Below are 7,500 nucleotides of genomic sequence, written 5' to 3'. Positions count from 1 at the left end.
CGAGTCACCAGAGTTTTGTTTTTTGTTGCGAACTTGCGGTCCGGAGCTCAGAACGAACGCGTCCAACTGTTTGAGCTGGCTCAAATTACGGGTTCGCCGCAGTGTTTGGACGGAGCTAAACAGCAGTATAATCATCCGCGTTCGGGTTTATTGACAGCGAGCGAGGATCCAGTTGCCCCTGACAACCTCTGGAGGCGGTAAAAAGAGGAATTTGGATGCCTTGATATCATCACGAGCGTTTGTTGTTGCAGCCCCGTGCTCGGCAACGACGAAAATCAAATTACGTGCTCGCATGCGGACCGAACGAGGAAAAAGCAAAGCGAACAGGTGGCAAACAGCTGGAATAAACCAGCTACAAATGTTGAAGATATTAAACTCATAATAACTCAAAACAGCCGATTGTTGAGGACGGAGAACAAGCGAGCGGCTGCTGTCAGTTAAGGTGCGAGCAAACCTCACAGCAAAGAGAACAACTGTCTGAGACGACTTTCAGGACTGGACTCAAACACAACACTTGTGTTTCGTGTTCTTTTTAAAGGATGTAAATATGAGCAGGTTCAGTGCCAAGCGATGAAAATCGTGTCACCAGATGTTACTGAACAGAGATTGTGGAGTGAAAGCGATATTTTAGATGAAACACTTCAGTTTGTGTGACAAAGTTTCATTTTGAGGGAGTTTAACTCAAAACATCCAGATACAACATCCAGATGTTTCCCTCAGCTGTAACATCTGCAGTCAAATGATATATACACGGACAGTACTTTTAACCAAGTACGTTCTACTGATAATACTTCTTTACTTTACTTAAAGTATTTTAAATGCGGAGGTTGTTGTATTAATACTGTACTTCTGCTTAAAGTGGCTATAATTTATATATTTACAAGAAGTATTTTATGACAATGTGATTAAAACAATCAGTTATTTCACATTCAATTAAAGGATCAGTTTACTGACCATCTTATGCACAATAGAGACAATTAAAAAGTAGGACAATAGATAGTGTCTCAGTGTGGCTGCTTTCATTGTACTTTGTTTCCAAATGATTCATTATGACGTAGAAGTGCACGTTGCCGAGCTGGTCGGACTTGTTCCCGTTTCTCGCCGAGAGGCTGCAGACGAGCGCGTGGTGCTTTAATTAGACTATTTTCCCACTCGTTGAATCAGCTGCAACCTTCAACATTTTTGCTGAGCGTGCAGAAGCCAGAAGTGAATTATGTACGAGGTCAGCGCTGTACGGCAGCCTCGTCGTACTCGATTAACCTCTGTCAGGAGTACACAACAACACACTGGAGCACATGTAGAAGGGAAACTGTGTGAGACGTCCAGTGAATGATGACCAGTCTGGTTAACAGCAAAGCAGACGTCATCGATAAACCAGCTGTTGGCCAATCAGACGGCATGTAACTGTCCAACTTCCTTATTCTGAGGTGAAGACGAGGGATTTTTTTCTCACAGAGAATCCAGTCCGTGGACAGATTGAAGTGTCGTTGCTTTGGATATCGGTGTTTTCAGAGTTCTTCAGGAGGAGCCGTCAAACATTTCAGGTCAGAACTTCCTGAAATCAAACATTTTTAGGGTGATGAATTCTGTTTCCCTGAATCATTGCTCGAAGGAATCATCTATTACATCACAAGAATTCAACACGCTCACATAATTAGAAATACAACTTTCAGTTTCATCTTGTAACCGAATCCGTACAGGTCTTTGACTTTCCTCCTGTTATTGCACACCGACCTGTTCTCACTCCCAAACTGTCAAATGCCAACGCACAGAGGCACCTTTTAGCATCTGTATGAGATGCACCGGGCTGACAACCAACTCCACTGTGAACCCATCCACGTCACTGTTAGACGAACAGATCAACTGATGTAGTTTAAAGAGCGGGACGGAGGTGGAAGGATCAAACAAACACAGGGCTTGCCTCCAGGACACCGCTGTTTGTACCGATACCGATGGGTATCGTTAGGATCTTATAGATACTCTTATCAGTTCTTTTGTAGTAATTTGTGAGAAAAAAAGACAATTAATTAAGAAAAGAATCAACATTTCTTAATTATTCTTGTGTGTCAATAAATAGTCTTTCTTTAGCAGCAACACAAGAAGATACAATCTTTAAACCACATTCTCAGCTACACTTGATCTCATTGATGATCCTGTTCTTGTGATCAAACTCCGTGTGACATCACTAACGTGTGACATCACTAACGTATGACGTCACTACCGTTACCTGACGGCTGCTCCACAGACAGACTGGTGTTCTGCTTGTTGGTCACATGTTGTGATGAACTCACTTGTGAGGGTTTTATTCTGTTTGAGACGACCAGAGTTCTCAGCATCAGTTCGTTGCGTGTCGGTGAGGCGCTGTCCGTGGTGCTGAAACTGAGCGGAGGTGATCGGCAGACGGACGGAATGCGTCTTAGTTTGGTTTCTTTGCCTGCCTTCTCTTCGTGTTTGTAAAGAGAAAGAGATAAACAAAGATCTGCAGGATGAAAACAAATGTTTCTACGTCTCCTGATCTTCATTTGGACAGAGAATCGTTCATAACAAATATTTAGCTCTCTGCTAGTGCTACGTTCTGATGTGAGTGCACTGATTAATACATGTATTTCTGGATTTTAAACAGTAGCCTCATGGTGTTGTTGTTGTTGTTGTTATTTAGCCGTTCTAATGCTGTTGCATGGTTAAATCAATGGATTTAACAGGAGTGAATTATGTACGAGGTCAGCGCTGTACGGCGGCCTCGTCGTACTCGATTAACCTCTGTCAGGAGTACACAACAACACACTGGAGCACATGTAGAAGGGAAACTGTGTGAGACGTCCAGTGAATGATGACCAGTCTGGTTAACAGCAAAGCAGACGTCATCGTTAAACCAGCTGTTGGCCAATCAGACGTCATGTAACTGTCCAACTTCCTCATTCTGAAGACGGGGGACTTTTTTCTCACAGAGAATCCAGGCTGTGGAATTGCGAATGTTATGTAATCACATTCTTTCCGTAATAAAGGCCGATGTCTGTCTCAATGCACAACCATTGAACAAGAGTTCAGATGCCTTCCTCGGTCCATCGATAGAGAAAATGAACCGATAAGAGAAGATGCAGCTGACCCAGAATCCTGTTACAAGGTCACGAGTCCCACAAAGACGTCCTGAACTCTGAATGTCAGCATCGTTTCTGCATCACTGTGTTTTTAAACCACTAATACCACTTTAGCTGGAGGTTTGCGCAACAGCAGAAAATTAAGTTTGTGAGCGCACATCTCAGTTTTTCCATTAGGTAATGGACAAATCTGTAAACTGGAGTTATTTGCTCTCGCTCAGCACGCAGACATGTGAGCGTGTGCTCTTTGTATTTCTGTCTTTGAGAGGATTTGAAGCCTTGAGGGTGGTTTTCTGGTCCTCGCCTCTGTTTGAAGGTTGAGACTTGGTTTAAGGGTCATGGTTTGAATTAGTGACGGTGGAGGTGGAGGTTAGGTCAGGAGGGTCCTCACAAGTATAGCAGTGCACATGTGGACGATACAGCTGTGAAAAGGCTGCATCACTTTCTCTGTTTTCCATCGTTGCCCAGTATTCGTGGTTTTATTTTGAAATCTGAGATTCTTTAAAAGCAGAGGACTTAAGAAACTGAGCACCTTAGTTATTTTACAAAAAAAGTTTGTCTTTTTTGTTTAATCTCTCTCTCTTTTCTCCCTCTACTTAAATTCAAACATCCATCATTGGCACGACCGTCACCGCTGTGTTGCCAAAGCAATAAAATCCATAACAATCTGGAACTCGTGTGTGTGTGTGTGTGTGTGTGTGTGTGTGTGTGTGTGTGTTGATGTATTTCCCATCAGCCCTGGTCATCCTTACCCAGCCCTTTCCCAGAATCCACCACTGACTCACTTAAAATATATTGCGAGTCAGCTGTTTGACTCAAAAAACTCATGAAGACAAAAGAAAAGTATTTATTGTGTTAAAGTGAGCGTACTGTACTCCATTCAGTCACACCTGTCGAGGTATTTGCAACCTGCAGAACTAGAATGACTGGTTTGTTTTCAGTTTTCTGTACGTATTTGTTTAGAACAATAAAGACGTAGAGGAGGCAGCTTAACGGGGGGGGGGAATCCTTGATGGTTTGGTGAAGCTGCCACATGTAAGAGGTTTGTGGAAGGTTAAAGAAACGGGGCTCCTCAGGGTTTAAGTGAGGGACAATTAAAGAGATGTGATGACGTACAGACGGGATTGATGACACCTGTCACAGGAAGCAGCTGGTAGTCCCTCCATTATGATTAGTGGTTCTTTCAATATGTTTACAAGAGGAACCACATCAGTTGCACGTGTGGAAAAATCCCCCAAATGATTCCCATGCAGTTACCACGACGTCCGCTCCACATGTGATGGGACTGTCCCGTTTTCAGGAAGTGATGACGACTTATTTCGTGATACCACGATGTGACTCTTGTCTCAGTTATTGTTGACGTCTGTCAGACGTCAGTGAGTTTGTGTTTTGGTTCATATTGATGAATCTTTTCCTGGTTTTCATTAATAACACAGAGGAGCCTGGTTGCTCATCTCTCTGTGTGCGTGAGTCTAATATTATCTGTGAGGTTCAGGGTTCAGGGCAGCTGTCCTCCGCTAATCACAGGGTCGGCGGTTCGATTCCCCGGCTCCTCCTCGCCGCATGTCAATGGGACAGACATTGAACCCCAAAGTGCTGCCGATGCTCAGACCGGCACCGTGTAGCATCGCTGGCTGCCATTGGTCGGTTGTTGTGATCGTCTACGTTGGAGAAAGTTTGTCTTTGAGACGTTCAGAGATCCGTCACTTCCTGTTGCATTTGTCTTCCACATCTAATCTCCAATGATGATACGTTACTAGTATGTTGCTCATCATGTAGCACACTTTAACATTTTATTAATCAGCTACAATGTCATTCATGTTCTGAATCCAGATTATATCATTACAGTGTTTTGTTATGCACTTTCATAGATTTTTTTTATCTGTATTCAAGAAATTGTTCTTTTATTGACATTATATCTGGTTTCTGATTCAGAATTTTTATTTTGTAAATATTTGAATCTGGAAAGTACTATAAAAATAGAATAATTATTTCAAATATACTTATTATTACATTGTTTATTATGGAGATTTCCTGAAACCATGGAAATAATAGTAATTATTATTATAATATGATTCCATTGTGATAACTTGTCTTGTAAAGCAACCAAAGCTACATTCTGCAACAGAAGCCACGAATATAAACCGAGAAACAATTCATTCTTTGCTTCACAATCTCCAATTTTATTCCAAGACGTTGAACAAAAAGTAAAAGTTATTTTAGGTTTTTGGCAAATGTCCAGCTGGTCTTTGCCTCTTCATTAATTATTTCTCTCATAACGTTCTGCATCGTGTCGGTTCAGAGAGTTTGGCTCTGCAGAGTTGGTATCATTGTGAAATCTTTTTGTGTGTGTGTGGGTCCATTAAACAATACACACACACACACACACACACACACACACACACACACACACACACGTTGACGCTGTCATCAGGGTGTGACGACTACAGGTGTCGGGAGCAGGCTCCACATTGCCATGGAGACAGCCGTTCATGCTTCAGCTTCTCTGAAAGCGGGGGAGCGAAGTCATCACGCTGTGTGTCACCTCACCCCCAAAAAACACACACACACACACACACACACATGCAACAGAACTAAAGAAATATCTACGCACACATACACCCACTGTACAAACACACCTTCACATGTAACACAAACACACCTCGCAAGATTGTATTTCAGCCACAGGTTTGAGTTCTCTTGAGTGTTTACAGTTAAAATGATGTGACGATGAGGAAATATGGACATTCTCCTGAATGTTCTTTGGTATTTGTCCACCTATGTCCCCATGTGTTTGTGTCTAAGTGACTCATGAGGACAACAGTGTGGAAAGAACCCCACAGGGAAGTAAGACCTGCTCTTTACCTTTCTCTTGATCCGGTCTGTTTGATATTGTGTTATGTGACTTGTTGCATGAAGACGACGGTGGAAACGTGAGCGAGAGGTGGAGAGAGGAGAGCCGCAGTCGTCAGTTTGTTGTGTTGGAGGACAGAAAGCGTAGCTTGGTGTTAATCTAATGTCACGGCTCAATGTTTAGCCGATAGAGATCTCAGAACGAGACTTCTCCGAGTGAACAGATCAAGTGAAAGGTTTTATTTCTCTGTGGGGTTCTTTCCATAATGTTTCCAGACTCTTATAATAACAATCTGAGGCTGTCTGTGGAAACAACGAGCTCTTGTATTGGACGTACATTGATGAGGAGGAGTTGCCCCGAGCCATTTCTCTCCATCTGCCGTCTGCAGCGTTCTCCCTCAATACTGGACAATTTTAAAAAACTGATGTCCCCGTTTGTCACTTACACACAAAAAGTATGTAGAAAAATGCAGAAGTTACACTTTAAGACACAAACTCCGCCCACACAGGTGTGTTCACTTCCTTTACCTGTTGGACCGCTTCTCCGCACTACAGATGTGCCTCAGTAGCACATCCATGGGGCTTCAGACCCCCTTACAAAACAGGGTGTTAAAGGTATTCAGGTATTTAAATCAGAACGGGAACCTAGTATTTATAATCAGGGGCTAAATATGTCCGTTTTTTATGTAGTCTTTATACTTTGGGGCGACATTTGGCAGTATTTTTGTAGTACAGTAATCTAAGAAGTTACATGTATAAGCTGGTGCTAAATGTGGAGATATTCTGTATTTTTAATGATCCAAAGCTGTTTTGGCATCATGTACACAATAGTTACAATGTCAAAATGAAATTAGCAGTATTTATTTGTATTATTTATAATCATAAATTCAGGTCAGCAGTACTCTCCTCCGTTAAAATGTTTGCGGTATTTTCACTATCGGAAGATGAGTTCCGCCGTGTTTTCCTCAGTCTGAAGCTCAGGTTTAGCACAGTTGTCATCTCTCCCATGTGACTGAAACGCAGCATTCCTAAAGAGTGAGAGTGAGAGTGAGAGTGCGCTCTCTTGGGGTGGACTCAAATACCCAGAATGCCACAGAGGTGACAGTGACGAGGCAAAGTGAATTAGCTGTGAGATTACATCAGATGGAGGAGAGAGGAAGAGTGTCGTCCCTCCATCTGGTGTCAAGAGGTCATCATCAGACTCCACCCACGCTCATCCCTGTGTGTGTGTGTGTGTGTGTGTGTGTGTGTGTGTGTGTGTGTGTGTCACAGCATGTGTTTCCCATCTGGTTCCACCCAGTCCCTCAACACTGACGTCATGCTGACCTATTTCCCTCATCTCTCTTTCTTTCATTCGTTTCTTCATTGCTTCTTTCTTTCTTTAGCAGAGTCTCTCACTCTTCTCTCTCCCGACTCCTCGTTCTCGTTTCCTCCTTCCTTCCTTCCTTCCTTCCTTCACTTTCATCATTGTAACACAACACTTTGACCTGTGTGTTTGACACCCTGATGTCATCACTCCAGCGAGATGCCGCACACATGTCGTCACCCG

General features: G+C 42.9%; 1 protein-coding gene across 10 annotated transcripts in view; it reads left to right on the top strand.

Annotated features, from left to right (window-relative positions):
• hivep2a (HIVEP zinc finger 2a) overlaps positions 1-7,500 on the top strand; it is a 106,339-nt gene that overhangs the window by 51,829 nt on the left and 47,010 nt on the right. The window contains exon 4 of one of the 10 annotated variants that reach the window (XM_076084642.1): positions 1,456-1,544. The exons of 8 other annotated variants lie outside the window; for them this stretch is intronic. The gene's annotated coding sequence lies outside the window, so the exon portion shown is untranslated. Of the gene's footprint in view, positions 1-1,455; positions 1,545-6,883 lie in introns of those variants that run through there. One more of the 10 variants, XM_076084643.1, reaches the window with a different exon arrangement.

The sequence above is a fragment of the Anarhichas minor genome, unplaced genomic scaffold (genome assembly GCF_050575085.1).
Source record: "Anarhichas minor isolate MPS153535 unplaced genomic scaffold, ASM5057508v1 ptg000136l, whole genome shotgun sequence".
Taxonomy (NCBI): Eukaryota; Metazoa; Chordata; class Actinopteri; order Perciformes; family Anarhichadidae; genus Anarhichas; species Anarhichas minor.
The sequence above is the reverse complement of the archived record's forward strand: the minus strand, read 5'-3'. Positions and strand labels throughout refer to the sequence as shown.